Here is a 21950-nt window from a genome sequence, read left to right as displayed (position 1 = left end):
AGGCGTGGGACCCACGTGATGGTTCGGCTCGGTTCGGGAAACAAGAAAACAATCAACATTGAACCGGTGGCCGCCCGAGCATGGATATAGCAAAAAAGAAAAAAAAAAAAAAAACGCACCTAAAACATAAAAAAACGCAGACGGGCAACGAAAAAGGGGGTGCAACACGAGGACTTCCCAGGGGGTCACCCATCCTAGTACTACTCTCGCCCAAGCACGCTTAGTTGCGGAGTTCTGATGGGATCCGGTGCATTAGTGCTGGTATGATCGCACCCGAAATACTATCCATGCTTATTGTTTTTATGTCTTACAAGACGCAGAACCTCGTTTGCTTTCGGACGCGAGGCGTGGGACCCACGTGATGGATCGGCTCGGTTCGGGAAACAAGAAAACAATCAACATTGAACCGGAGGCCGCCCGAGCATGGATATAGCAAGAAAGAAAAAAAACGCACCTAAAACATAAAAAAAACGCAGACGGGCAACGAAAAAGGGGGTGCAACACGAGGACTTCCCAGGGGGTCACCCATCCTAGTACTACTCTCGCCCAAGAACGCTTAACTACGGAGTTCTGATGGGATCCGGTGCATTAGTGCTGGTATGATCGCACCCGAAATACTATCCATGCTTATTGTTTTTATGTCTTACAAGACGCAGAACCTCGTTTGCTTTCGGACGCGAGGCGTGGGACCCACGTGATGGATCGGCTCGGTTCGGGAAACAAGAAAACAATCAACATTGAACCGGAGGCCGCCCGAGCATGGATATAGCAAGAAAGAAAAAAAAACGCACCTAAAACATAAAAAAAACGCAGACGGGCAACGAAAAAGGGGGTGCAACACGAGGACTTCCCAGGGGGTCACCCATCCTAGTACTACTCTCGCCCAAGCACGCTTAACTGCGGAGTTCTGATGGGATCCGGTGCATTAGTGCTGGTATGATCGCACCCGAAATACTATCCATGCTTATTGTTTTTATGTCTTACAAGACACAGAACCTCGTTTGCTTTCGGACGCGAGGCGTGGGACCCACGTGATGGATCGGCTCGGTTCGGGAAAGAAGAAAACAATCAACATTGAACCGGAGGCCGCCCGAGCATGGATATAGCAAGAAAGAAAAAAAACGCACCTAAAACATAAAAAAAACGCAGACGGGCAACGAAAAAGGGGGTGCAACACGAGGACTTCCCAGGGGGTCAGCCATCCTAGTACTACTCTCGCCCAAGCACGCTTAACTGCGGAGTTCTGATGGGATCCGGTGCATTAGTGCTGGTATGATCACACCCGAAATACTATCCATGCTTATTGTTTTTATGTCTTACAAGACGCAGAACCTCGTTTGCTTTCGGACGCGAGGCGTGGGACCCACGTGATGGATCGGCTCGGTTCGGGAAACAAGAAAACAATCAACATTGAACCGGAGGCCGCCCGAGCATGGATATAGCAAGAAAGAAAAAAAACGCACCTAAAACATAAAAAAAACGCAGACGGGCAACGAAAAAGGGGGTGCAACACGAGGACTTCCCAGGGGGTCACCCATCCTAGTACTACTCTCGCCCAAGCACGCTTAACTGCAGAGTTCTGATGGGATCCGGTGCATTAGTGCTGGTATGATCGCACCCGAAATACTATCCATGCTTATTGTTTTTATGTCTTACAAGACGCAGAACCTCGTTTGCTTTCGGACGCGAGGCGTGGGACCCACGTGATGGATCGGCTCGGTTCGGGAAACAAGAAAACAATCAACATTGAACCGGAGGCCGCCCGAGCATGGATATAGCAAGAAAGAAAAAAAAAACGCACCTAAAACATAAAAAAAACGCAGACGGGCAACGAAAAAGGGGGTGCAACATGAGGACTTCCCAGGGGGTCACCCATCCTAGTACTACTCTCGCCCAAGCACGCTTAACTGCGGAGTTCTGATGGGATCCGGTGCATTAGTGCTGGTATGATCGCACCCGAAATACTATCCATGCTTATTGTTTTTATGTCTTACAAGACGCAGAACCTCGTTTGCTTTCGGACGCGAGGCGTGGGACCCACGTGATGGATCGGCTCGGTTCGGGAAACAAGAAAACAATCAACATTGAACCGGAGGCCGCCCGAGCATGGATATAGCAAGAAAGAAAAAAAACGCACCTAAAACATAAAAAAACGCAGACGTGCAACGAAAAAGGGGGTGCAACACGAGGACTTCCCAGGGGGTCAGCCATCCTAGTACTACTCTCGCCCAAGCACGCTTAACTGCGGAGTTCTGATGGGATCCGGTGCATTAGTGCTGGTATGATCGCACCCGAAATACTATCCATGCTTATTGTTTTTATGTCTTACAAGACGCAGAACCTCGTTTGCTTTCGGACGCGAGGCGTGGGACCCACGTGATGGTTCGGCTCGGTTCGGGAAACAAGAAAACAATCAACATTGAACCGGTGGCCGCCCGAGCATGGATATAGCAAAAAAGAAAAAAAAAAAAAAACGCACCTAAAACATAAAAAAACGCAGACGGGCAACGAAAAAGGGGGTGCAACACGAGGACTTCCCAGGGGGTCACCCATCCTAGTACTACTCTCGCCCAAGCACGCTTAACTGCGGAGTTCTGATGGGATCCGGTGCATTAGTGCTGGTATGATCGCACCCGAAATACTATCCATGCTTATTGTTTTTATGTCTTACAAGACGCAGAACCTCGTTTGCTTTCGGACGCGAGGCGTGGGACCCACGTGATGGATCGGCTCGGTTCGGGAAACAAGAAAACAATCAACATTGAACCGGAGGCCGCCCGAGCATGGATATAGCAAGAAAGAAAAAAAACGCACCTAAAACATAAAAAAAACGCAGACGGGCAACGAAAAAGGGGGTGCAACACGAGGACTTCCCAGGGGGTCAGCCATCCTAGTACTACTCTCGCCCAAGCACGCTTAACTGCGGAGTTCTGATGGGATCCGGTGCATTAGTGCTGGTATGATCGCACCCGAAATACTATCCATGCTTATTGTTTTTATGTCTTACAAGACGCAGAACCTCGTTTGCTTTCGGACGCGAGGCGTGGGACCCACGTGATGGTTCGGCTCGGTTCGGGAAACAAGAAAACAATCAACATTGAACCGGTGGCCGCCCGAGCATGGATATAGCAAAAAAGAAAAAAAAAAAAAAACGCACCTAAAACATAAAAAAACGCAGACGGGCAACGAAAAAGGGGGTGCAACACGAGGACTTCCCAGGGGGTCACCCATCCTAGTACTACTCTCGCCCAAGCACGCTTAACTGCGGAGTTCTGATGGGATCCGGTGCATTAGTGCTGGTATGATCGCACCCGAAATACTATCCATGCTTATTGTTTTTATGTCTTACAAGACGCAGAACCTCGTTTGCTTTCGGACGCGAGGCGTGGGACCCACGTGATGGATCGGCTCGGTTCGGGAAACAAGAAAACAATCAACATTGAACCGGAGGCCGCCCGAGCATGGATATAGCAAGAAAGAAAAAAAAAACGCACCTAAAACATAAAAAAAACGCAGACGGGCAACGAAAAAGGGGGTGCAACACGAGGACTTCCCAGGGGGTCACCCATCCTAGTACTACTCTCGCCCAAGCACGCTTAACTGCGGAGTTCTGATGGGATTCGGTGCATTAGTGCAGGTATGATCGCACCCGAAATACTATCCATGCTTATTGTTTTTATGTCTTACAAGACGCAGAACCTCGTTTGCTTTCGGACGCGAGGCGTGGGACCCACGTGATGGATCGGCTCGGTTCGGGAAACAAGAAAACAATCAACATTGAACCGGAGGCCGCCCGAGCATGGATATAGCAAGAAAGAAAAAAAACGCACCTAAAACATAAAAAAAACGCAGACGGGCAACGAAAAAGGGGGTGCAACACGAGGACTTCCCAGGGGGTCACCCATCCTAGTACTACTCTCGCCCAAGCACGCTTAACTGCGGAGTTCTGATGGGATCCGGTGCATTAGTGCTGGTATGATCGCACCCGAAATACTATCCATGCTTATTGTTTTTATGTCTTACAAGACGCAGAACCTCGTTTGCTTTCGGACGCGAGGCGTGGGACCCACGTGATGGATCGGCTCGGTTCGGGAAACAAGAAAACAATCAACATTGAACCGGAGGCCGCCCGAGCATGGATATAGCAAGAAAGAAAAAAAAAACGCACCTAAAACATAAAAAAAACGCAGACGGGCAACGAAAAAGGGGGTGCAACACGAGGACTTCCCAGGGGGTCACCCATCCTAGTACTACTCTCGCCCAAGCACGCTTAACTGCGGAGTTCTGATGGGATCCGGTGCATTAGTGCTGGTATGATCGCACCCGAAATACTATCCATGCTTATTGTTTTTATGTCTTACAAGACGCAGAACCTCGTTTGCTTTCGGACGCGAGGCGTGGGACCCACGTGATGGATCGGCTCGCTTCGGGAAACAAGAAAACAATCAACATTGAACCGGAGGCCGCCCGAGCATGGATATAGCAAGAAAGAAAAAAAACGCACCTAAAACATAAAAAAACGCAGACGTGCAACGAAAAAGGGGGTGCAACACGAGGACTTCCCAGGGGGTCAGCCATCCTAGTACTACTCTCGCCCAAGCACGCTTAACTGCGGAGTTCTGATGGGATCCGGTGCATTAGTGCTGGTATGATCGCACCCGAAATACTATCCATGCTTATTGTTTTTATGTCTTACAAGACGCAGAACCTCGTTTGCTTTCGGACGCGAGGCGTGGGACCCACGTGATGGTTCGGCTCGGTTCGGGAAACAAGAAAACAATCAACATTGAACCGGTGGCCGCCCGAGCATGGATATAGCAAAAAAGAAAAAAAAAAAAAACGCACCTAAAACATAAAAAAACGCAGACGGGCAACGAAAAAGGGGGTGCAACACGAGGACTTCCCAGGGGGTCACCCATCCTAGTACTACTCTCGCCCAAGCACGCTTAACTGCGGAGTTCTGATGGGATCCGGTGCATTAGTGCTGGTATGATCGCACCCGAAATACTATCCATGCTTATTGTTTTTATGTCTTACAAGACGCAGAACCTCGTTTGCTTTCGGACGCGAGGCGTGGGACCCACGTGATGGATCGGCTCGGTTCGGGAAACAAGAAAACAATCAACATTGAACCGGTGGCCGCCCGAGCATGGATATAGCAAGAAAGAAAAAAAACGCACCTAAAACATAAAAAAAACGCAGACGGGCAACGAAAAAGGGGGTGCAACACGAGGACTTCCCAGGGGGTCACCCATCCTAGTACTACTCTCGCCCAAGAACGCTTAACTGCGGAGTTCTGATGGGATCCGGTGCATTAGTGCTGGTATGATCGCACCCGAAATACTATCCATGCTTATTGTTTTTATGTCTTACAAGACGCAGAACCTCGTTTGCTTTCGGACGCGAGGCGTGGGACCCACGTGATGGATCGGCTCGGTTCGGGAAACAAGAAAACAATCAACATTGAACCGGAGGCCGCCCGAGCATGGATATAGCAAGAAAGAAAAAAAAAACGCACCTAAAACATAAAAAAAACGCAGACGGGCAACGAAAAAGGGGTTGCAACACGAGGACTTCCCAGGGGGTCACCCATCCTAGTACTACTCTCGCCCAAGCACGCTTAACTGCGGAGTTCTGATGGGATCCGGTGCATTAGTGCTGGTATGATCGCACCCGAAATACTATCCATGCTTATTGTTTTTATGTCTTACAAGACGCAGAACCTCGTTTGCTTTCGGACGCGAGGCGTGGGACCCACGTGATGGATCGGCTCGGTTCGGGAAACAAGAAAACAATCAACATTGAACCGGAGGCCGCCCGAGCATGGATATAGCAAGAAAGAAAAAAAAACGCACCTAAAACATAAAAAAAACGCAGACGGGCAACGAAAAAGGGGGTGCAACACGAGGACTTCCCAGGGGGTCACCCATCCTAGTACTACTCTCGCCCAAGCACGCTTAACTGCGGAGTTCTGATGGGATCCGGTGCATTAGTGCTGGTATGATCGCACCCGAAATACTATCCATGCTTATTGTTTTTATGTCTTACAAGACGCAGAGCCTCGTTTGCTTTCGGACGCGAGGCGTGGGACCCACGTGATGGATCGGCTCGGTTCGGGAAACAAGAAAACAATCAACATTGAACCGGAGGCCGCCCGAGCATGGATATAGCAAGAAAGAAAAAAAACGCACCTAAAACATAAAAAAAACGCAGACGGGCAACGAAAAAGGGGGTGCAACACGAGGACTTCCCAGGGGGTCACCCATCCTAGTACTACTCTCGCCCAAGCACGCTTAACTGCGGAGTTCTGATGGGATCCGGTGCATTAGTGCTGGTATGATCGCACCCGAAATACTATCCATGCTTATTGTTTTTATGTCTTACAAGACGCAGAACCTCGTTTGCTTTCGGACGCGAGGCGTGGGACCCACGTGATGGATCGGCTCGGTTCGGGAAACAAGAAAACAATCAACATTGAACCGGAGGCCGCCCGAGCATGGATATAGCAAGAAAGAAAAAAAAAACGCACCTAAAACATAAAAAAAACGCAGACGGGCAACGAAAAAGGGGGTGCAACACGAGGACTTCCCAGGGGGTCACCCATCCTAGTACTACTCTCGCCCAAGCACGCTTAACTGCGGAGTTCTGATGGGATCCGGTGCATTAGTGCTGGTATGATCGCACCCGAAATACTATCCATGCTTATTGTTTTTATGTCTTACAAGACGCAGAACCTCGTTTGCTTTCGGACGCGAGGCGTGGGACCCACGTGATGGATCGGCTCGGTTCGGGAAACAAGAAAACAATCAACATTGAACCGGAGGCCGCCCGAGCATGGATATACCAAGAAAGAAAAAAAAACGCACCTAAAACATAAAAAAACGCAGACGGGCAACGAAAAAGGGGGTGCAACACGAGGACTTCCCGGGGGGTCACCCATCCTAGTACTACTCTCGCCCAAGCACGCTTAACTGCGGAGTTCTGATGGGATCCGGTGCATTAGTGCTGGTATGATCGCACCCGAAATACTATCCATGCTTATTGTTTTTATGTCTTACAAGACGCAGAACCTCGTTTGCTTTCGGACGCGAGGCGTGGGACCCACGTGATGGATCGGCTCGGTTCGGGAAACAAGAAAACAATCAACATTGAACCGGAGGCCGCCCGAGCATGGATATAGCAAGAAAGAAAAAAAAACGCACCTAAAACATAAAAAAACGCAGACGGGCAACGAAAAAGGGGGTGCAACACGAGGACTTCCCGGGGGGTCAGCCATCCTAGTACTACTCTCGCCCAAGCACGCTTAACTGCGGAGTTCTGATGGGATCCGGTGCATTAGTGCTGGTATGATCGCACCCGAAATACTATCCATGCTTATTGTTTTTATGTCTTACAAGACGCAGAACCTCGTTTGCTTTCGGACGCGAGGCGTGGGACCCACGTGATGGATCGGCTCGGTTCGGGAAACAAGAAAAAACAATCAACATTGAACCGGAGGCCGCCCGAGCATGGATATAGCAAGAAAGAAAAAACAAACGCACCTAAAACATAAAAAAAACGCAGATGGGCAACGAAAAACGAGGTGCAACACGAGGACTTCCCAGGGGGTCACCCATCCTAGTACTACTCTCGCCCAAGCACGCTTAACTGCGGAGTTCTGATGGGATCCGGTGCATTAGTGCTGGTATGATCGCACCCGAAATACTATCCATGCTTATTGTTTTTATGTCTTACAAGACGCAGAACCTCGTTTGCTTTCGGACGCGAGGCGTGGGACCCACGTGATGGATCGGCTCGGTTCGGGAAACAAGAAAACAATCAACATTGAACCGGAGGCCGCCCGAGCATGGATATAGCAAGAAAGAAAAAAAAAACGCACCTAAAACATAAAAAAAACGCAGACGGGCAACGAAAAAGGGGGTGCAACACGAGGACTTCCCAGGGGGTCACCCATCCTAGTACTACTCTCGCCCAAGCACGCTTAACTGCGGAGTTCTGATGGGATCCGGTGCATTAGTGCTGGTATGATCGCACCCGAAATACTATCCATGCTTATTGTTTTTATGTCTTACAAGACGCAGAGCCTCGTTTGCTTTCGGACGCGAGGCGTGGGACCCACGTGATGGATCGGCTCGGTTCGGGAAACAAGAAAACAATCAACATTGAACCGGAGGCCGCCCGAGCATGGATATAGCAAGAAAGAAAAAAAACGCACCTAAAACATAAAAAAAACGCAGACGGGCAACGAAAAAGGGGGTGCAACACGAGGACTTCCCAGGGGGTCACCCATCCTAGTACTACTCTCGCCCAAGCACGCTTAACTGCGGAGTTCTGATGGGATCCGGTGCATTAGTGCTGGTATGATCGCACCCGAAATACTATCCATGCTTATTGTTTTTATGTCTTACAAGACGCAGAACCTCGTTTGCTTTCGGACGCGAGGCGTGGGACCCACGTGATGGATCGGCTCGGTTCGGGAAACAAGAAAACAATCAACATTGAACCGGAGGCCGCCCGAGCATGGATATAGCAAGAAAGAAAAAAAAAACGCACCTAAAACATAAAAAAAACGCAGACGGGCAACGAAAAAGGGGGTGCAACACGAGGACTTCCCAGGGGGTCACCCATCCTAGTACTACTCTCGCCCAAGCACGCTTAACTGCGGAGTTCTGATGGGATCCGGTGCATTAGTGCTGGTATGATCGCACCCGAAATACTATCCATGCTTATTGTTTTTATGTCTTACAAGACGCAGAACCTCGTTTGCTTTCGGACGCGAGGCGTGGGACCCACGTGATGGATCGGCTCGGTTCGGGAAACAAGAAAACAATCAACATTGAACCGGAGGCCGCCCGAGCATGGATATACCAAGAAAGAAAAAAAAACGCACCTAAAACATAAAAAAACGCAGACGGGCAACGAAAAAGGGGGTGCAACACGAGGACTTCCCGGGGGGTCACCCATCCTAGTACTACTCTCGCCCAAGCACGCTTAACTGCGGAGTTCTGATGGGATCCGGTGCATTAGTGCTGGTATGATCGCACCCGAAATACTATCCATGCTTATTGTTTTTATGTCTTACAAGACGCAGAACCTCGTTTGCTTTCGGACGCGAGGCGTGGGACCCACGTGATGGATCGGCTCGGTTCGGGAAACAAGAAAACAATCAACATTGAACCGGAGGCCGCCCGAGCATGGATATAGCAAGAAAGAAAAAAAAACGCACCTAAAACATAAAAAAACGCAGACGGGCAACGAAAAAGGGGGTGCAACACGAGGACTTCCCGGGGGGTCACCCATCCTAGTACTACTCTCGCCCAAGCACGCTTAACTGCGGAGTTCTGATGGGATCCGGTGCATTAGTGCTGGTATGATCGCACCCGAAATACTATCCATGCTTATTGTTTTTATGTCTTACAAGACGCAGAACCTCGTTTGCTTTCGGACGCGAGGCGTGGGACCCACGTGATGGATCGGCTCGGTTCGGGAAACAAGAAAAAACAATCAACATTGAACCGGAGGCCGCCCGAGCATGGATATAGCAAGAAAGAAAAAACAAACGCACCTAAAACATAAAAAAAACGCAGATGGGCAACGAAAAACGGGGTGCAACACGAGGACTTCCCAGGGGGTCACCCATCCTAGTACTACTCTCGCCCAAGCACGCTTAACTGCGGAGTTCTGATGGGATCCGGTGCATTAGTGCTGGTATGATCGCACCCGAAATACTATCCATGCTTATTGTTTTTATGTCTTACAAGACGCAGAACCTCGTTTGCTTTCGGACGCGAGGCGTGGGACCCACGTGATGGATCGGCTCGGTTCGGGAAACAAGAAAACAATCAACATTGAACCGGAGGCCGCCCGAGCATGGATATACCAAGAAAGAAAAAAAAACGCACCTAAAACATAAAAAAACGCAGACGGGCAACGAAAAAGGGGGTGCAACACGAGGACTTCCCGGGGGGTCACCCATCCTAGTACTACTCTCGCCCAAGCACGCTTAACTGCGGAGTTCTGATGGGATCCGGTGCATTAGTGCTGGTATGATCGCACCCGAAATACTATCCATGCTTATTGTTTTTATGTCTTACAAGACGCAGAACCTCGTTTGCTTTCGGACGCGAGGCGTGGGACCCACGTGATGGATCGGCTCGGTTCGGGAAACAAGAAAACAATCAACATTGAACCGGAGGCCGCCCGAGCATGGATATAGCAAGAAAGAAAAAAAAAACGCACCTAAAACATAAAAAAAACGCAGACGGGCAACGAAAAAGGGGGTGCAACACGAGGACTTCCCGGGGGGTCACCCATCCTAGTAGTACTCTCGCCCAAGCACGCTTAACTGCGGAGTTCTGATGGGATCCGGTGCATTAGTGCTGGTATGATCGCACCCGAAATACTATCCATGCTTATTGTTTTTATGTCTTACAAGACGCAGAACCTCGTTTGCTTTCGGACGCGAGGCGTGGGACCCACGTGATGGATCGGCTCGGTTCGGGAAACAAGAAAACAATCAACATTGAACCGGAGGCCGCCCGAGCATGGATATAGCAAGAAAGAAAAAAAAACGCACCTAAAACATAAAAAAACGCAGACGGGCAACGAAAAAGGGGGTGCAACACGAGGACTTCCCGGGGGGTCACCCATCCTAGTACTACTCTCGCCCAAGCACGCTTAACTGCGGAGTTCTGATGGGATCCGGTGCATTAGTGCTGGTATGATCGCACCCGAAATACTATCCATGCTTATTGTTTTTATGTCTTACAAGACGCAGAACCTCGTTTGCTTTCGGACGCGAGGCGTGGGACCCACGTGATGGATCGGCTCGGTTCGGGAAACAAGAAAACAATCAACATTGAACCGGAGGCCGCCCGAGCATGGATATACCAAGAAAGAAAAAAAAACGCACCTAAAACATAAAAAAACGCAGACGGGCAACGAAAAAGGGGGTGCAACACGAGGACTTCCCGGGGGGTCACCCATCCTAGTACTACTCTCGCCCAAGCACGCTTAACTGCGGAGTTCTGATGGGATCCGGTGCATTAGTGCTGGTATGATCGCACCCGAAATACTATCCATGCTTATTGTTTTTATGTCTTACAAGACGCAGAACCTCGTTTGCTTTCGGACGCGAGGCGTGGGACCCACGTGATGGATCGGCTCGGTTCGGGAAACAAGAAAACAATCAACATTGAACCGGAGGCCGCCCGAGCATGGATATAGCAAGAAAGAAAAAAAAACGCACCTAAAACATAAAAAAACGCAGACGGGCAACGAAAAAGGGGGTGCAACACGAGGACTTCCCGGGGGGTCACCCATCCTAGTACTACTCTCGCCCAAGCACGCTTAACTGCGGAGTTCTGATGGGATCCGGTGCATTAGTGCTGGTATGATCGCACCCGAAATACTATCCATGCTTATTGTTTTTATGTCTTACAAGACGCAGAACCTCGTTTGCTTTCGGACGCGAGGCGTGGGACCCACGTGATGGATCGGCTCGGTTCGGGAAACAAGAAAAAACAATCAACATTGAACCGGAGGCCGCCCGAGCATGGATATAGCAAGAAAGAAAAAACAAACGCACCTAAAACATAAAAAAAACGCAGATGGGCAACGAAAAACGGGGTGCAACACGAGGACTTCCCAGGGGGTCACCCATCCTAGTACTACTCTCGCCCAAGCACGCTTAACTGCGGAGTTCTGATGGGATCCGGTGCATTAGTGCTGGTATGATCGCACCCGAAATACTATCCATGCTTATTGTTTTTATGTCTTACAAGACGCAGAACCTCGTTTGCTTTCGGACGCGAGGCGTGGGACCCACGTGATGGATCGGCTCGGTTCGGGAAACAAGAAAACAATCAACATTGAACCGGAGGCCGCCCGAGCATGGATATACCAAGAAAGAAAAAAAAACGCACCTAAAACATAAAAAAACGCAGACGGGCAACGAAAAAGGGGGTGCAACACGAGGACTTCCCGGGGGGTCACCCATCCTAGTACTACTCTCGCCCAAGCACGCTTAACTGCGGAGTTCTGATGGGATCCGGTGCATTAGTGCTGGTATGATCGCACCCGAAATACTATCCATGCTTATTGTTTTTATGTCTTACAAGACGCAGAACCTCGTTTGCTTTCGGACGCGAGGCGTGGGACCCACGTGATGGATCGGCTCGGTTCGGGAAACAAGAAAACAATCAACATTGAACCGGAGGCCGCCCGAGCATGGATATAGCAAGAAAGAAAAAAAAACGCACCTAAAACATAAAAAAACGCAGACGGGCAACGAAAAAGGGGGTGCAACACGAGGACTTCCCGGGGGGTCACCCATCCTAGTACTACTCTCGCCCAAGCACGCTTAACTGCGGAGTTCTGATGGGATCCGGTGCATTAGTGCTGGTATGATCGCACCCGAAATACTATCCATGCTTATTGTTTTTATGTCTTACAAGACGCAGAACCTCGTTTGCTTTCGGACGCGAGGCGTGGGACCCACGTGATGGATCGGCTCGGTTCGGGAAACAAGAAAAAACAATCAACATTGAACCGGAGGCCGCCCGAGCATGGATATAGCAAGAAAGAAAAAACAAACGCACCTAAAACATAAAAAAAACGCAGATGGGCAACGAAAAACGGGGTGCAACACGAGGACTTCCCAGGGGGTCACCCATCCTAGTACTACTCTCGCCCAAGCACGCTTAACTGCGGAGTTCTGATGGGATCCGGTGCATTAGTGCTGGTATGATCGCACCCGAAATACTATCCATGCTTATTGTTTTTATGTCTTACAAGACGCAGAACCTCGTTTGCTTTCGGACGCGAGGCGTGGGACCCACGTGATGGATCGGCTCGGTTCGGGAAACAAGAAAACAATCAACATTGAACCGGAGGCCGCCCGAGCATGGATATAGCAAGAAAGAAAAAAAAAACGCACCTAAAACATAAAAAAAACGCAGACGGGCAACGAAAAAGGGGGTGCAACACGAGGACTTCCCAGGGGGTCACCCATCCTAGTACTACTCTCGCCCAAGCACGCTTAACTGCGGAGTTCTGATGGGATCCGGTGCATTAGTGCTGGTATGATCGCACCCGAAATACTATCCATGCTTATTGTTTTTATGTCTTACAAGACGCAGAACCTCGTTTGCTTTCGGACGCGAGGCGTGGGACCCACGTGATGGATCGGCTCGGTTCGGGAAACAAGAAAACAATCAACATTGAACCGGAGGCCGCCCGAGCATGGATATAGCAAGAAAGAAAAAAAAAACGCACCTAAAACATAAAAAAAACGCAGACGGGCAACGAAAAAGGGGGTGCAACACGAGGACTTCCCAGGGGGTCACCCATCCTAGTACTACTCTCGCCCAAGCACGCTTAACTGCGGAGTTCTGATGGGATCCGGTGCATTAGTGCTGGTATGATCGCACCCGAAATACTATCCATGCTTATTGTTTTTATGTCTTACAAGACGCAGAACCTCGTTTGCTTTCGGACGCGAGGCGTGGGACCCACGTGATGGATCGGCTCGGTTCGGGAAACAAGAAAACAATCAACATTGAACCGGAGGCCGCCCGAGCATGGATATACCAAGAAAGAAAAAAAAACGCACCTAAAACATAAAAAAACGCAGACGGGCAACGAAAAAGGGGGTGCAACACGAGGACTTCCCGGGGGGTCACCCATCCTAGTACTACTCTCGCCCAAGCACGCTTAACTGCGGAGTTCTGATGGGATCCGGTGCATTAGTGCTGGTATGATCGCACCCGAAATACTATCCATGCTTATTGTTTTTATGTCTTACAAGACGCAGAACCTCGTTTGCTTTCGGACGCGAGGCGTGGGACCCACGTGATGGATCGGCTCGGTTCGGGAAACAAGAAAACAATCAACATTGAACCGGAGGCCGCCCGAGCATGGATATAGCAAGAAAGAAAAAAAAACGCACCTAAAACATAAAAAAACGCAGACGGGCAACGAAAAAGGGGGTGCAACACGAGGACTTCCCGGGGGGTCACCCATCCTAGTACTACTCTCGCCCAAGCACGCTTAACTGCGGAGTTCTGATGGGATCCGGTGCATTAGTGCTGGTATGATCGCACCCGAAATACTATCCATGCTTATTGTTTTTATGTCTTACAAGACGCAGAACCTCGTTTGCTTTCGGACGCGAGGCGTGGGACCCACGTGATGGATCGGCTCGGTTCGGGAAACAAGAAAAAACAATCAACATTGAACCGGAGGCCGCCCGAGCATGGATATAGCAAGAAAGAAAAAACAAACGCACCTAAAACATAAAAAAAACGCAGATGGGCAACGAAAAACGGGGTGCAACACGAGGACTTCCCAGGGGGTCACCCATCCTAGTACTACTCTCGCCCAAGCACGCTTAACTGCGGAGTTCTGATGGGATCCGGTGCATTAGTGCTGGTATGATCGCACCCGAAATACTATCCATGCTTATTGTTTTTATGTCTTACAAGACGCAGAACCTCGTTTGCTTTCGGACGCGAGGCGTGGGACCCACGTGATGGATCGGCTCGGTTCGGGAAACAAGAAAACAATCAACATTGAACCGGAGGCCGCCCGAGCATGGATATAGCAAGAAAGAAAAAAAAACGCACCTAAAACATAAAAAAAACGCAGACGGGCAACGAAAAAGGGGGTGCAACACGAGGACTTCCCAGGGGGTCACCCATCCTAGTACTACTCTCGCCCAAGCACGCTTAACTGCGGAGTTCTGATGGGATCCGGTGCATTAGTGCTGGTATGATCGCACCCGAAATACTATCCATGCTTATTGTTTTTATGTCTTACAAGACGCAGAACCTCGTTTGCTTTCGGACGCGAGGCGTGGGACCCACGTGATGGATCGGCTCGGTTCGGGAAACAAGAAAACAATCAACATTGAACCGGAGGCCGCCCGAGCATGGATATAGCAAGAAAGAAAAAAAAAACGCACCTAAAACATAAAAAAAACGCAGACGGGCAACGAAAAAGGGGGTGCAACACGAGGACTTCCCGGGGGGTCACCCATCCTAGTAGTACTCTCGCCCAAGCACGCTTAACTGCGGAGTTCTGATGGGATCCGGTGCATTAGTGCTGGTATGATCGCACCCGAAATACTATCCATGCTTATTGTTTTTATGTCTTACAAGACGCAGAACCTCGTTTGCTTTCGGACGCGAGGCGTGGGACCCACGTGATGGATCGGCTCGGTTCGGGAAACAAGAAAACAATCAACATTGAACCGGAGGCCGCCCGAGCATGGATATAGCAAGAAAGAAAAAAAAACGCACCTAAAACATAAAAAAACGCAGACGGGCAACGAAAAAGGGGGTGCAACACGAGGACTTCCCGGGGGGTCACCCATCCTAGTACTACTCTCGCCCAAGCACGCTTAACTGCGGAGTTCTGATGGGATCCGGTGCATTAGTGCTGGTATGGTCGCACCCGAAATACTATCCATGCTTATTGTTTTTATGTCTTACAAGACGCAGAACCTCGTTTGCTTTCGGACGCGAGGCGTGGGACCCACGTGATGGATCGGCTCGGTTCGGGAAACAAGAAAACAATCAACATTGAACCGGAGGCCGCCCGAGCATGGATATAGCAAGAAAGAAAAAAAAACGCACCTAAAACATAAAAAAACGCAGACGGGCAACGAAAAAGGGGGTGCAACACGAGGACTTCCCGGGGGGTCACCCATCCTAGTACTACTCTCGCCCAAGCACGCTTAACTGCGGAGTTCTGATGGGATCCGGTGCATTAGTGCTGGTATGATCGCACCCGAAATACTATCCATGCTTATTGTTTTTATGTCTTACAAGACGCAGAACCTCGTTTGCTTTCGGACGCGAGGCGTGGGACCCACGTGATGGATCGGCTCGGTTCGGGAAACAAGAAAAAACAATCAACATTGAACCGGAGGCCGCCCGAGCATGGATATAGCAAGAAAGAAAAAACAAACGCACCTAAAACATAAAAAAAACGCAGATGGGCAACGAAAAACGGGGTGCAACACGAGGACTTCCCAGGGGGTCACCCATCCTAGTACTACTCTCGCCCAAGCACGCTTAACTGCGGAGTTCTGATGGGATCCGGTGCATTAGTGCTGGTATGATCGCACCCGAAATACTATCCATGCTTATTGTTTTTATGTCTTACAAGACGCAGAACCTCGTTTGCTTTCGGACGCGAGGCGTGGGACCCACGTGATGGATCGGCTCGGTTCGGGAAACAAGAAAACAATCAACATTGAACCGGAAGCCGCCCGAGCATGGATATAGCAAGAAAGAAAAAAAAAACGCACCTAAAACATAAAAAAAACGCAGACGGGCAACGAAAAAGGGGGTGCAACACGAGGACTTCCCGGGGGGTCACCCATCCTAGTACTACTCTCGCCCAAGCACGCTTAACTGCGGAGTTCTGATGGGATCCGGTGCATTAGTGCTGGTATGATCGCACCCGAAATACTATCCATGCTTATTGTTTTTATGTCTTACAAGACGCAGAACCTCGTTTGCTTTCGGACGCGAGGCGTGGGACCCACGTGATGGATCGGCTCGGTTCGGGAAACAAGAAAACAATGAACATTGAACCGGAGGCCGCCCGAGCATGGATATAGCAAGAAAGAAAAAAAAAACGCACCTAAAACATAAAAAAACGCAGACGGGCAACGAAAAATGGGGTGCAACACGAGGACTTCCCAGGGGGTCACCCATCCTAGTACTACTCTCGCCCAAGCACGCTTAACTGCGGAGTTCTGATGGGATCCGGTGCATTAGTGCTGGTATGATCGCACCCGAAATACTATCCATGCTTATTGTTTTTATGTCTTACAAGACGCAGAACCTCGTTTGCTTTCGGACGCGAGGCGTGGGACCCACGTGATGGATCGGCTCGGTTCGGGAAACAAGAAAACAATCAACATTGAACCGGAGGCCGCCCGAGCATGGATATAGCAAGAAAGAAAAAAAAAACGCACCTAAAACATAAAAAAAACGCAGACGGGCAACGAAAAAGGGGGTGCAACACGAGGACTTCCCGGGGGGTCACCCATCCTAGTACTACTCTCGCCCAAGCACGCTTAACTGCGGAGTTCTGATGGGATCCGGTGCATTAGTGCTGGTATGATCGCACCCGAAATACTATCCATGCTTATTGTTTTTATGTCTTACAAGACGCAGAACCTCGTTTGCTTTCGGACGCGAGGCGTGGGACCCACGTGATGGATCGGCTCGGTTCGGGAAACAAGAAAACAATCAACATTGAACCGGAGGCCGCCCGAGCATGGATATAGCAAGAAAGAAAAAAAAAACGCACCTAAAACATAAAAAAACGCAGACGGGCAACGAAAAAGGGGGTGCAACACGAGGACTTCCCGGGGGGTCACCCATCCTAGTACTACTCTCGCCCAAGCACGCTTAACTGCGGAGTTCTGATGGGATCCGGTGCATTAGTGCTGGTATGATCGCACCCGAAATACTATCCATGCTTATTGTTTTTATGTCTTACAAGACGCAGAACCTCGTTTGCTTTCGGACGCGAGGCGTGGGACCCACGTGATGGATCGGCTCGGTTCGGGAAACAAGAAAACAATCAACATTGAACCGGAGGCCGCCCGAGCATGGATATAGCAAGAAAGAAAAAAAAACGCACCTAAAACATAAAAAAACGCAGACGGGCAACGAAAAAGGGGGTGCAACACGAGGACTTCCCGGGGGGTCACCCATCCTAGTACTACTCTCGCCCAAGCACGCTTAACTGCGGTGTTCTGATGGGATCCGGTGCATTAGTGCTGGTATGATCGCACCCGAAATACTATCCATGCTTATTGTTTTTATGTCTTACAAGACGCAGAACCTCGTTTGCTTTCGGACGCGAGGCGTGGGACCCACGTGATGGATCGGCTCGGTTCGGGAAACAAGAAAAAACAATCAACATTGAACCGGAGGCCGCCCGAGCATGGATATAGCAAGAAAGAAAAAACAAACGCACCTAAAACATAAAAAAAACGCAGATGGGCAACGAAAAACGGGGTGCAACACGAGGACTTCCCAGGGGGTCACCCATCCTAGTACTACTCTCGCCCAAGCACGCTTAACTGCGGAGTTCTGATGGGATCCGGTGCATTAGTGCTGGTATGATCGCACCCGAAATACTATCCATGCTTATTGTTTTTATGTCTTACAAGACGCAGAACCTCGTTTGCTTTCGGACGCGAGGCGTGGGACCCACGTGATGGATCGGCTCGGTTCGGGAAACAAGAAAACAATCAACATTGAACCGGAAGCCGCCCGAGCATGGATATAGCAAGAAAGAAAAAAAAACGCACCTAAAACATAAAAAAAACGCAGACGGGCAACGAAAAAGGGGGTGCAACACGAGGACTTCCCGGGGGGTCACCCATCCTAGTACTACTCTCGCCCAAGCACGCTTAACTGCGGAGTTCTGATGGGATCCGGTGCATTAGTGCTGGTATGATCGCACCCGAAATACTATCCATGCTTATTGTTTTTATGTCTTACAAGACGCAGAACCTCGTTTGCTTTCGGACGCGAGGCGTGGGACCCACGTGATGGATCGGCTCGGTTCGGGAAACAAGAAAACAATGAACATTGAACCGGAGGCCGCCCGAGCATGGATATAGCAAGAAAGAAAAAAAAAACGCACCTAAAACATAAAAAAACGCAGACGGGCAACGAAAAATGGGGTGCAACACGAGGACTTCCCAGGGGGTCACCCATCCTAGTACTACTCTCGCCCAAGCACGCTTAACTGCGGAGTTCTGATGGGATCCGGTGCATTAGTGCTGGTATGATCGCACCCGAAATACTATCCATGCTTATTGTTTTTATGTCTTACAAGACGCAGAACCTCGTTTGCTTTCGGACGCGAGGCGTGGGACCCACGTGATGGATCGGCTCGGTTCGGGAAACAAGAAAACAATCAACATTGAACCGGTGGCCGCCCGAGCATGGATATAGCAAAAAAGAAAAAAAAAACGCACCTAAAACATAAAAAAACGCAGACGGGCAACGAAAAAGGGGGTGCAACACGAGGACTTCCCAGGGGGTCACCCATCCTAGTACTACTCTCGCCCAAGCACGCTTAACTGCGGAGTTCTGATGGGATCCGGTGCATTAGTGCTGGTATGATCGCACCCGAAATACTATCCATGCTTATTGTTTTTATGTCTTACAAGACGCAGAACCTCGTTTGCTTTCGGACGCGAGGCGTGGGACCCACGTGATGGATCGGCTCGGTTCGGGAAACAAGAAAACAATCAACATTGAACCGGAGGCCGCCCGAGCATGGATATAGCAAGAAAGAAAAAAAAACGCACCTAAAACATAAAAAAAACGCAGACGGGCAACGAAAAAGGGGGTGCAACACGAGGACTTCCCAGGGGGTCACCCATCCTAGTACTACTCTCGCCCAAGCACGCTTAACTGCGGAGTTCTGATGGGATCCGGTGCATTAGTGCTGGTATGATCGCACCCGAAATACTATCCATGCTTATTGTTTTTATGTCTTACAAGACGCAGAGCCTCGTTTGCTTTCGGACGCGAGGCGTGGGACCCACGTGATGGATCGGCTCGGTTCGGGAAACAAGAAAACAATCAACATTGAACCGGAGGCCGCCCGAGCATGGATATAGCAAGAAAGAAAAAAAACGCACCTAAAACATAAAAAAAACGCAGACGGGCAACGAAAAAGTGGGTGCAACACGAGGACTTCCCAGGGGGTCACCCATCCTAGTACTACTCTCGCCGAAGCACGCTTAACTGCGGAGTTCTGATGGGATCCGGTGCATTAGTGCTGGTATGATCGCACCCGAAATACTATCCATGCTTATTGTTTTTATGTCTTACAAGACGCAGAACCTCGTTTGCTTTCGGACGCGAGGCGTGGGACCCACGTGATGGATCGGCTCGGTTCGGGAAACAAGAAAACAATCAACATTGAACCGGAGGCCGCCCGAGCATGGATATAGCAAGAAAGAAAAAAAAAACGCACCTAAAACATAAAAAAAACGCAGACGGGCAACGAAAAAGGGGGTGCAACACGAGGACTTCCCAGGGGGTCACCCATCCTAGTACTACTCTCGCCCAAGCACGCTTAACTGCGGAGTTCTGATGGGATCCGGTGCATTAGTGCTGGTATGATCGCACCCGAAATACTATCCATGCTTATTGTTTTTATGTCTTACAAGACGCAGAACCTCGTTTGCTTTCGGACGCGAGGCGTGGGACCCACGTGATGGATCGGCTCGGTTCGGGAAACAAGAAAACAATCAACATTGAACCGGAGGCCGCCCGAGCATGGATATACCAAGAAAGAAAAAAAAACGCACCTAAAACATAAAAAAACGCAGACGGGCAACGAAAAAGGGGGTGCAACACGAGGACTTCCCGGGGGGTCACCCATCCTAGTACTACTCTCGCCCAAGCACGCTTAACTGCGGAGTTCTGATGGGATCCGGTGCATTAGTGCTGGTATGATCGCACCCGAAATACTATCCATGCTTATTGTTTTTATGTCTTACAAGACGCAGAACCTCGTTTGCTTTCGGACGCGAGGCGTGGGACCCACGTGATGGATCGGCTCGGTTCGGGAAACAAGAAAACAATCAACATTGAACCGGAGGCCGCCCGAGCATGGATATAGCAAGAAAGAAAAAAAAACGCACCTAAAACATAAAAAAACGCAGACGGGCAACGAAAAAGGGGGTGCAACACGAGGACTTCCCGGGGGGTCACCCATCCTAGTACTACTCTCGCCCAAGCACGCTTAACTGCGGAGTTCTGATGGGATCCGGTGCATTAGTGCTGGTATGATCGCACCCGAAATACTATCCATGCTTATTGTTTTTATGTCTTACAAGACGCAGAACCTCGTTTGCTTTCGGACGCGAGGCGTGGGACCCACGTGATGGATCGGCTCGGTTCGGGAAACAAGAAAAAACAATCAACATTGAACCGGAGGCCGCCCGAGCATGGATATAGCAAGAAAGAAAAAACAAACGCACCTAAAACATAAAAAAAACGCAGATGGGCAACGAAAAACGGGGTGCAACACGAGGACTTCCCAGGGGGTCACCCATCCTAGTACTACTCTCGCCCAAGCACGCTTAACTGCGGAGTTCTGATGGGATCCGGTGCATTAGTGCTGGTATGATCGCACCCGAAATACTATCCATGCTTATTGTTTTTATGTCTTACAAGACGCAGAACCTCGTTTGCTTTCGGACGCGAGGCGTGGGACCCACGTGATGGATCGGCTCGGTTCGGGAAACAAGAAAACAATCAACATTGAACCGGAAGCCGCCCGAGCATGGATATAGCAAGAAAGAAAAAAAAAACGCACCTAAAACATAAAAAAAACGCAGACGGGCAACGAAAAAGGGGGTGCAACACGAGGACTTCCCGGGGGGTCACCCATCCTAGTACTACTCTCGCCCAAGCACGCTTAACTGCGGAGTTCTGATGGGATCCGGTGCATTAGTGCTGGTATGATCGCACCCGAAATACTATCCATGCTTATTGTTTTTATGTCTTACAAGACGCAGAACCTCGTTTGCTTTCGGACGCGAGGCGTGGGACCCACGTGATGGATCGGCTCGGTTCGGGAAACAAGAAAACAATCAACATTGAACCGGAGGCCGCCCGAGCATGGATATACCAAGAAAGAAAAAAAAACGCACCTAAAACATAAAAAAACGCAGACGGGCAACGAAAAAGGGGGTGCAACACGAGGACTTCCCGGGGGGTCACCCATCCTAGTACTACTCTCGCCCAAGCACGCTTAACTGCGGAGTTCTGATGGGATCCGGTGCATTAGTGCTGGTATGATCGCACCCGAAATACTATCCATGCTTATTGTTTTTATGTCTTACAAGACGCAGAACCTCGTTTGCTTTCGGACGCGAGGCGTGGGACCCACGT

General features: G+C 49.8%; 65 non-coding genes across 65 annotated transcripts; all 65 read right to left on the bottom strand.

Moving 5' to 3' along the window:
- Positions 1-156: 156 nt before the first annotated feature.
- Positions 157-275, bottom strand: LOC145026347 (5S ribosomal RNA). Its single transcript, XR_013674325.1, has one exon. It is a non-coding gene; the product is annotated as a 5S ribosomal RNA (ribosomal RNA).
- A 217-nt stretch (positions 276-492) lies between these two features.
- On the bottom strand, positions 493-611 carry LOC145026127 (5S ribosomal RNA). Its single transcript, XR_013674119.1, has one exon. It is a non-coding gene; the product is annotated as a 5S ribosomal RNA (ribosomal RNA).
- A 218-nt stretch (positions 612-829) lies between these two features.
- LOC145028190 (5S ribosomal RNA) lies at positions 830-948 on the bottom strand. The gene has a single exon (XR_013675944.1). It is a non-coding gene; the product is annotated as a 5S ribosomal RNA (ribosomal RNA).
- Positions 949-1165: 217 nt separating this feature from the next.
- Positions 1166-1284, bottom strand: LOC145026351 (5S ribosomal RNA). The gene has a single exon (XR_013674329.1). It is a non-coding gene; the product is annotated as a 5S ribosomal RNA (ribosomal RNA).
- A 217-nt stretch (positions 1285-1501) lies between these two features.
- Positions 1502-1620, bottom strand: LOC145025584 (5S ribosomal RNA). The gene has a single exon (XR_013673594.1). It is a non-coding gene; the product is annotated as a 5S ribosomal RNA (ribosomal RNA).
- A 219-nt stretch (positions 1621-1839) lies between these two features.
- LOC145026241 (5S ribosomal RNA) lies at positions 1840-1958 on the bottom strand. Its single transcript, XR_013674226.1, has one exon. It is a non-coding gene; the product is annotated as a 5S ribosomal RNA (ribosomal RNA).
- Positions 1959-2174: 216 nt separating this feature from the next.
- On the bottom strand, positions 2175-2293 carry LOC145025883 (5S ribosomal RNA). The gene has a single exon (XR_013673874.1). It is a non-coding gene; the product is annotated as a 5S ribosomal RNA (ribosomal RNA).
- Positions 2294-2516: 223 nt separating this feature from the next.
- LOC145028189 (5S ribosomal RNA) lies at positions 2517-2635 on the bottom strand. The gene has a single exon (XR_013675943.1). It is a non-coding gene; the product is annotated as a 5S ribosomal RNA (ribosomal RNA).
- A 217-nt stretch (positions 2636-2852) lies between these two features.
- Positions 2853-2971, bottom strand: LOC145025882 (5S ribosomal RNA). Its single transcript, XR_013673873.1, has one exon. It is a non-coding gene; the product is annotated as a 5S ribosomal RNA (ribosomal RNA).
- A 223-nt stretch (positions 2972-3194) lies between these two features.
- LOC145028188 (5S ribosomal RNA) lies at positions 3195-3313 on the bottom strand. The gene has a single exon (XR_013675942.1). It is a non-coding gene; the product is annotated as a 5S ribosomal RNA (ribosomal RNA).
- Positions 3314-3532: 219 nt separating this feature from the next.
- LOC145026591 (5S ribosomal RNA) lies at positions 3533-3651 on the bottom strand. The gene has a single exon (XR_013674555.1). It is a non-coding gene; the product is annotated as a 5S ribosomal RNA (ribosomal RNA).
- Positions 3652-3868: 217 nt separating this feature from the next.
- Positions 3869-3987, bottom strand: LOC145028187 (5S ribosomal RNA). The gene has a single exon (XR_013675941.1). It is a non-coding gene; the product is annotated as a 5S ribosomal RNA (ribosomal RNA).
- A 219-nt stretch (positions 3988-4206) lies between these two features.
- Positions 4207-4325, bottom strand: LOC145028186 (5S ribosomal RNA). The gene has a single exon (XR_013675940.1). It is a non-coding gene; the product is annotated as a 5S ribosomal RNA (ribosomal RNA).
- Positions 4326-4541: 216 nt separating this feature from the next.
- Positions 4542-4660, bottom strand: LOC145025881 (5S ribosomal RNA). Its single transcript, XR_013673872.1, has one exon. It is a non-coding gene; the product is annotated as a 5S ribosomal RNA (ribosomal RNA).
- Positions 4661-4882: 222 nt separating this feature from the next.
- On the bottom strand, positions 4883-5001 carry LOC145028185 (5S ribosomal RNA). The gene has a single exon (XR_013675938.1). It is a non-coding gene; the product is annotated as a 5S ribosomal RNA (ribosomal RNA).
- Positions 5002-5218: 217 nt separating this feature from the next.
- LOC145025973 (5S ribosomal RNA) lies at positions 5219-5337 on the bottom strand. Its single transcript, XR_013673962.1, has one exon. It is a non-coding gene; the product is annotated as a 5S ribosomal RNA (ribosomal RNA).
- A 219-nt stretch (positions 5338-5556) lies between these two features.
- Positions 5557-5675, bottom strand: LOC145025633 (5S ribosomal RNA). The gene has a single exon (XR_013673641.1). It is a non-coding gene; the product is annotated as a 5S ribosomal RNA (ribosomal RNA).
- Positions 5676-5893: 218 nt separating this feature from the next.
- Positions 5894-6012, bottom strand: LOC145028184 (5S ribosomal RNA). The gene has a single exon (XR_013675937.1). It is a non-coding gene; the product is annotated as a 5S ribosomal RNA (ribosomal RNA).
- A 217-nt stretch (positions 6013-6229) lies between these two features.
- On the bottom strand, positions 6230-6348 carry LOC145028183 (5S ribosomal RNA). Its single transcript, XR_013675936.1, has one exon. It is a non-coding gene; the product is annotated as a 5S ribosomal RNA (ribosomal RNA).
- A 219-nt stretch (positions 6349-6567) lies between these two features.
- LOC145028180 (5S ribosomal RNA) lies at positions 6568-6686 on the bottom strand. Its single transcript, XR_013675934.1, has one exon. It is a non-coding gene; the product is annotated as a 5S ribosomal RNA (ribosomal RNA).
- A 217-nt stretch (positions 6687-6903) lies between these two features.
- LOC145024303 (5S ribosomal RNA) lies at positions 6904-7022 on the bottom strand. Its single transcript, XR_013672371.1, has one exon. It is a non-coding gene; the product is annotated as a 5S ribosomal RNA (ribosomal RNA).
- A 217-nt stretch (positions 7023-7239) lies between these two features.
- LOC145026328 (5S ribosomal RNA) lies at positions 7240-7358 on the bottom strand. Its single transcript, XR_013674307.1, has one exon. It is a non-coding gene; the product is annotated as a 5S ribosomal RNA (ribosomal RNA).
- A 221-nt stretch (positions 7359-7579) lies between these two features.
- Positions 7580-7698, bottom strand: LOC145025402 (5S ribosomal RNA). The gene has a single exon (XR_013673419.1). It is a non-coding gene; the product is annotated as a 5S ribosomal RNA (ribosomal RNA).
- Positions 7699-7917: 219 nt separating this feature from the next.
- Positions 7918-8036, bottom strand: LOC145028179 (5S ribosomal RNA). The gene has a single exon (XR_013675932.1). It is a non-coding gene; the product is annotated as a 5S ribosomal RNA (ribosomal RNA).
- A 217-nt stretch (positions 8037-8253) lies between these two features.
- On the bottom strand, positions 8254-8372 carry LOC145028178 (5S ribosomal RNA). Its single transcript, XR_013675931.1, has one exon. It is a non-coding gene; the product is annotated as a 5S ribosomal RNA (ribosomal RNA).
- A 219-nt stretch (positions 8373-8591) lies between these two features.
- Positions 8592-8710, bottom strand: LOC145028177 (5S ribosomal RNA). Its single transcript, XR_013675930.1, has one exon. It is a non-coding gene; the product is annotated as a 5S ribosomal RNA (ribosomal RNA).
- Positions 8711-8927: 217 nt separating this feature from the next.
- On the bottom strand, positions 8928-9046 carry LOC145024281 (5S ribosomal RNA). Its single transcript, XR_013672352.1, has one exon. It is a non-coding gene; the product is annotated as a 5S ribosomal RNA (ribosomal RNA).
- Positions 9047-9263: 217 nt separating this feature from the next.
- Positions 9264-9382, bottom strand: LOC145024270 (5S ribosomal RNA). The gene has a single exon (XR_013672341.1). It is a non-coding gene; the product is annotated as a 5S ribosomal RNA (ribosomal RNA).
- Positions 9383-9603: 221 nt separating this feature from the next.
- On the bottom strand, positions 9604-9722 carry LOC145028176 (5S ribosomal RNA). The gene has a single exon (XR_013675929.1). It is a non-coding gene; the product is annotated as a 5S ribosomal RNA (ribosomal RNA).
- A 217-nt stretch (positions 9723-9939) lies between these two features.
- Positions 9940-10058, bottom strand: LOC145024259 (5S ribosomal RNA). The gene has a single exon (XR_013672330.1). It is a non-coding gene; the product is annotated as a 5S ribosomal RNA (ribosomal RNA).
- A 219-nt stretch (positions 10059-10277) lies between these two features.
- LOC145026442 (5S ribosomal RNA) lies at positions 10278-10396 on the bottom strand. The gene has a single exon (XR_013674416.1). It is a non-coding gene; the product is annotated as a 5S ribosomal RNA (ribosomal RNA).
- Positions 10397-10613: 217 nt separating this feature from the next.
- LOC145024248 (5S ribosomal RNA) lies at positions 10614-10732 on the bottom strand. Its single transcript, XR_013672319.1, has one exon. It is a non-coding gene; the product is annotated as a 5S ribosomal RNA (ribosomal RNA).
- Positions 10733-10949: 217 nt separating this feature from the next.
- LOC145024237 (5S ribosomal RNA) lies at positions 10950-11068 on the bottom strand. Its single transcript, XR_013672308.1, has one exon. It is a non-coding gene; the product is annotated as a 5S ribosomal RNA (ribosomal RNA).
- A 217-nt stretch (positions 11069-11285) lies between these two features.
- Positions 11286-11404, bottom strand: LOC145024226 (5S ribosomal RNA). Its single transcript, XR_013672297.1, has one exon. It is a non-coding gene; the product is annotated as a 5S ribosomal RNA (ribosomal RNA).
- Positions 11405-11625: 221 nt separating this feature from the next.
- LOC145028175 (5S ribosomal RNA) lies at positions 11626-11744 on the bottom strand. The gene has a single exon (XR_013675928.1). It is a non-coding gene; the product is annotated as a 5S ribosomal RNA (ribosomal RNA).
- Positions 11745-11961: 217 nt separating this feature from the next.
- On the bottom strand, positions 11962-12080 carry LOC145024215 (5S ribosomal RNA). The gene has a single exon (XR_013672286.1). It is a non-coding gene; the product is annotated as a 5S ribosomal RNA (ribosomal RNA).
- Positions 12081-12297: 217 nt separating this feature from the next.
- LOC145024204 (5S ribosomal RNA) lies at positions 12298-12416 on the bottom strand. The gene has a single exon (XR_013672275.1). It is a non-coding gene; the product is annotated as a 5S ribosomal RNA (ribosomal RNA).
- Positions 12417-12637: 221 nt separating this feature from the next.
- LOC145028174 (5S ribosomal RNA) lies at positions 12638-12756 on the bottom strand. The gene has a single exon (XR_013675927.1). It is a non-coding gene; the product is annotated as a 5S ribosomal RNA (ribosomal RNA).
- Positions 12757-12975: 219 nt separating this feature from the next.
- LOC145028173 (5S ribosomal RNA) lies at positions 12976-13094 on the bottom strand. Its single transcript, XR_013675926.1, has one exon. It is a non-coding gene; the product is annotated as a 5S ribosomal RNA (ribosomal RNA).
- A 219-nt stretch (positions 13095-13313) lies between these two features.
- Positions 13314-13432, bottom strand: LOC145028172 (5S ribosomal RNA). The gene has a single exon (XR_013675925.1). It is a non-coding gene; the product is annotated as a 5S ribosomal RNA (ribosomal RNA).
- Positions 13433-13649: 217 nt separating this feature from the next.
- LOC145024193 (5S ribosomal RNA) lies at positions 13650-13768 on the bottom strand. The gene has a single exon (XR_013672265.1). It is a non-coding gene; the product is annotated as a 5S ribosomal RNA (ribosomal RNA).
- A 217-nt stretch (positions 13769-13985) lies between these two features.
- LOC145024182 (5S ribosomal RNA) lies at positions 13986-14104 on the bottom strand. Its single transcript, XR_013672254.1, has one exon. It is a non-coding gene; the product is annotated as a 5S ribosomal RNA (ribosomal RNA).
- A 221-nt stretch (positions 14105-14325) lies between these two features.
- LOC145028171 (5S ribosomal RNA) lies at positions 14326-14444 on the bottom strand. The gene has a single exon (XR_013675924.1). It is a non-coding gene; the product is annotated as a 5S ribosomal RNA (ribosomal RNA).
- A 218-nt stretch (positions 14445-14662) lies between these two features.
- LOC145028169 (5S ribosomal RNA) lies at positions 14663-14781 on the bottom strand. Its single transcript, XR_013675922.1, has one exon. It is a non-coding gene; the product is annotated as a 5S ribosomal RNA (ribosomal RNA).
- Positions 14782-15000: 219 nt separating this feature from the next.
- On the bottom strand, positions 15001-15119 carry LOC145026440 (5S ribosomal RNA). Its single transcript, XR_013674414.1, has one exon. It is a non-coding gene; the product is annotated as a 5S ribosomal RNA (ribosomal RNA).
- A 217-nt stretch (positions 15120-15336) lies between these two features.
- On the bottom strand, positions 15337-15455 carry LOC145021629 (5S ribosomal RNA). The gene has a single exon (XR_013669784.1). It is a non-coding gene; the product is annotated as a 5S ribosomal RNA (ribosomal RNA).
- Positions 15456-15672: 217 nt separating this feature from the next.
- LOC145024160 (5S ribosomal RNA) lies at positions 15673-15791 on the bottom strand. The gene has a single exon (XR_013672233.1). It is a non-coding gene; the product is annotated as a 5S ribosomal RNA (ribosomal RNA).
- A 221-nt stretch (positions 15792-16012) lies between these two features.
- Positions 16013-16131, bottom strand: LOC145028168 (5S ribosomal RNA). Its single transcript, XR_013675921.1, has one exon. It is a non-coding gene; the product is annotated as a 5S ribosomal RNA (ribosomal RNA).
- Positions 16132-16350: 219 nt separating this feature from the next.
- On the bottom strand, positions 16351-16469 carry LOC145024149 (5S ribosomal RNA). Its single transcript, XR_013672222.1, has one exon. It is a non-coding gene; the product is annotated as a 5S ribosomal RNA (ribosomal RNA).
- A 218-nt stretch (positions 16470-16687) lies between these two features.
- Positions 16688-16806, bottom strand: LOC145028167 (5S ribosomal RNA). The gene has a single exon (XR_013675920.1). It is a non-coding gene; the product is annotated as a 5S ribosomal RNA (ribosomal RNA).
- A 219-nt stretch (positions 16807-17025) lies between these two features.
- Positions 17026-17144, bottom strand: LOC145024138 (5S ribosomal RNA). The gene has a single exon (XR_013672211.1). It is a non-coding gene; the product is annotated as a 5S ribosomal RNA (ribosomal RNA).
- A 218-nt stretch (positions 17145-17362) lies between these two features.
- Positions 17363-17481, bottom strand: LOC145024127 (5S ribosomal RNA). The gene has a single exon (XR_013672200.1). It is a non-coding gene; the product is annotated as a 5S ribosomal RNA (ribosomal RNA).
- A 217-nt stretch (positions 17482-17698) lies between these two features.
- On the bottom strand, positions 17699-17817 carry LOC145026703 (5S ribosomal RNA). The gene has a single exon (XR_013674660.1). It is a non-coding gene; the product is annotated as a 5S ribosomal RNA (ribosomal RNA).
- Positions 17818-18038: 221 nt separating this feature from the next.
- LOC145028166 (5S ribosomal RNA) lies at positions 18039-18157 on the bottom strand. Its single transcript, XR_013675919.1, has one exon. It is a non-coding gene; the product is annotated as a 5S ribosomal RNA (ribosomal RNA).
- Positions 18158-18375: 218 nt separating this feature from the next.
- LOC145024116 (5S ribosomal RNA) lies at positions 18376-18494 on the bottom strand. Its single transcript, XR_013672189.1, has one exon. It is a non-coding gene; the product is annotated as a 5S ribosomal RNA (ribosomal RNA).
- Positions 18495-18712: 218 nt separating this feature from the next.
- Positions 18713-18831, bottom strand: LOC145028165 (5S ribosomal RNA). The gene has a single exon (XR_013675918.1). It is a non-coding gene; the product is annotated as a 5S ribosomal RNA (ribosomal RNA).
- Positions 18832-19049: 218 nt separating this feature from the next.
- On the bottom strand, positions 19050-19168 carry LOC145028164 (5S ribosomal RNA). The gene has a single exon (XR_013675917.1). It is a non-coding gene; the product is annotated as a 5S ribosomal RNA (ribosomal RNA).
- Positions 19169-19386: 218 nt separating this feature from the next.
- LOC145028163 (5S ribosomal RNA) lies at positions 19387-19505 on the bottom strand. Its single transcript, XR_013675916.1, has one exon. It is a non-coding gene; the product is annotated as a 5S ribosomal RNA (ribosomal RNA).
- A 217-nt stretch (positions 19506-19722) lies between these two features.
- On the bottom strand, positions 19723-19841 carry LOC145026767 (5S ribosomal RNA). Its single transcript, XR_013674721.1, has one exon. It is a non-coding gene; the product is annotated as a 5S ribosomal RNA (ribosomal RNA).
- A 219-nt stretch (positions 19842-20060) lies between these two features.
- Positions 20061-20179, bottom strand: LOC145028162 (5S ribosomal RNA). The gene has a single exon (XR_013675915.1). It is a non-coding gene; the product is annotated as a 5S ribosomal RNA (ribosomal RNA).
- A 217-nt stretch (positions 20180-20396) lies between these two features.
- LOC145024105 (5S ribosomal RNA) lies at positions 20397-20515 on the bottom strand. The gene has a single exon (XR_013672178.1). It is a non-coding gene; the product is annotated as a 5S ribosomal RNA (ribosomal RNA).
- Positions 20516-20732: 217 nt separating this feature from the next.
- Positions 20733-20851, bottom strand: LOC145024094 (5S ribosomal RNA). Its single transcript, XR_013672167.1, has one exon. It is a non-coding gene; the product is annotated as a 5S ribosomal RNA (ribosomal RNA).
- Positions 20852-21072: 221 nt separating this feature from the next.
- Positions 21073-21191, bottom strand: LOC145028161 (5S ribosomal RNA). The gene has a single exon (XR_013675914.1). It is a non-coding gene; the product is annotated as a 5S ribosomal RNA (ribosomal RNA).
- A 219-nt stretch (positions 21192-21410) lies between these two features.
- On the bottom strand, positions 21411-21529 carry LOC145024083 (5S ribosomal RNA). Its single transcript, XR_013672156.1, has one exon. It is a non-coding gene; the product is annotated as a 5S ribosomal RNA (ribosomal RNA).
- A 217-nt stretch (positions 21530-21746) lies between these two features.
- LOC145024072 (5S ribosomal RNA) lies at positions 21747-21865 on the bottom strand. Its single transcript, XR_013672145.1, has one exon. It is a non-coding gene; the product is annotated as a 5S ribosomal RNA (ribosomal RNA).
- Between the last annotated feature and the right edge of the window lie 85 nt (positions 21866-21950).

This window comes from Lactuca saligna, chromosome 1 (genome assembly GCF_052625555.1).
Source record: "Lactuca saligna cultivar CGN05327 chromosome 1, ASM5262555v1, whole genome shotgun sequence".
Lineage (NCBI taxonomy): Eukaryota > Viridiplantae > Streptophyta > Magnoliopsida > Asterales > Asteraceae > Lactuca > Lactuca saligna.
The sequence above is the reverse complement of the archived record's forward strand: the minus strand, read 5'-3'. Positions and strand labels throughout refer to the sequence as shown.